A 1,647-nucleotide genomic window follows, 5' to 3' on the forward strand; every position below is an offset into this window, starting at 1 on the left:
AAATATGTAATATTTTATTTTAATTAAAATTTTGTTTTTAAATAATTAGTAAATTTTTTAGGTTAGCTAACCCCTTCACGTTTATCTAACTTACCTAATATAGTATTATATATTAAAACATGTAATTTTACAAAATAATATATATTAAGAAGTTATAAAACTTGTTAAAATAATCTACTATACTTTAATTATAATAAATTTATAATTTTCTTACAATATGTATATTAATTTGTACCTATAATATACATTAATAATTAATAAAATATTTACAACAATCTACCACAATGTTATTATTATAATTTACAGTTTTCTTTATATATAATAGCAAGTTGACAGACATTCTACATATTATAAATATTAAATATAGTAAGTTGAGTTAGATATTATCATTTGCAGTTGAATATATTTCATTGAGTAATTGTTCAGTCTTATATTTTAAAATTGAATATTCAAATAATTGAATCTCACGCAAATGTCTTTATAGGTGAAGTATATCAATTAGTAAGAAAGTACCAACAAGTCGTGAAACCGATATGTTTTTAAATTAAAAAGTTTTGTGAAACAGTAAAACAAATGTTCACTCAAAATAGAAAGTCATGTTGTTGTAATTATGTACAAAAACGTGATAAATAATTTTCTAAGATATATGATGACACATAAATGGAATTAAATAAAATTTTATATGTTCAATTACTTGAATGTCCTTTGGACATATTTTATATTTATATAGTAATAAGGACATAGTAGGGATATAAAAATTATGCCTATTCAATTACATAAATATCTCTTAGAGATGTTTTTCCTTTGTATAGTTATATATATATATATATATGAGATGAACATCAATGTCATTTAATTTTTACCTTCATTATATCCAATTTTTATATTTAAACTAATTATTAAATCATATTGAATAAATGAACTAGTTGTTAAACGATGTGATAGTGAAACGAAACTTGGTATGGGTATTCATAGATTGATAATATATTAATTTATTTCCGTTATCATGGTAGCTACAACATTTGAGTACATAGCATAAAATCACGAATAATAGTTTTACGCAATTTCTTTACCATCCTTAGCACAAAAACAACGGCCGTTTCTACAATAACAACATACTGGAAAAACTCCTCCTTGACAAAAACAATCATTGTCTACTTTACATGGTCCCCCTGCATTAATTCCTATTTTTTGATCCACAGCTTTATCCTCCAAACCTGAAAGTGAATTCTTATTAGTCACTAACTTTATTTATATATATATATATATATATAGAGTGAGAATATCCCTACAACAACGCCTATAATTTGTGAAGTATGAATTAATTTTAAGTGTGAGAAACTACATGAAGCATTTACCAAGAAAAGAAAATTACCTGAAGCAAATGCAAAGAGGACGATAAAGAAACATATACCAATCAAGGATTTCTTCATACTTTTTCACTATGGTGGTGATATCTTCTTAAACCAAAGTATGAACTTTTATCTTGTATTCAACCAAAATGTCAACTTTTATAGTTGAAAATAGTACATTATGGAAAGTTTACTCATTAAAAAATAGTGGTCCACATTGTTGTATTGCTACCCTATTTCTTTATTCAAATTTTCTTACATAAAATTAATAATCTAGTAATAATAATAAATAATT

At 23.6% G+C, this 1,647-nt stretch overlaps 1 long non-coding RNA gene across 1 annotated transcript; it reads right to left on the reverse strand.

Annotated features, from left to right (window-relative positions):
• Nucleotides 1-964: 964 nt before the first annotated feature.
• Nucleotides 965-1,472, reverse strand: LOC109341669. The gene is made up of 2 exons (XR_002106977.1): nt 1,376-1,472; nt 965-1,217 (listed from the first exon to the last, which is right to left on the reverse strand). It is a non-coding gene; the product is annotated as an uncharacterized LOC109341669 (long non-coding RNA).
• Nucleotides 1,473-1,647: the final 175 nt, after the last annotated feature.

Source organism: Lupinus angustifolius, unplaced genomic scaffold (assembly GCF_001865875.1).
Source record: "Lupinus angustifolius cultivar Tanjil unplaced genomic scaffold, LupAngTanjil_v1.0 Scaffold_561, whole genome shotgun sequence".
NCBI classification, from domain to species: domain Eukaryota; kingdom Viridiplantae; phylum Streptophyta; class Magnoliopsida; order Fabales; family Fabaceae; genus Lupinus; species Lupinus angustifolius.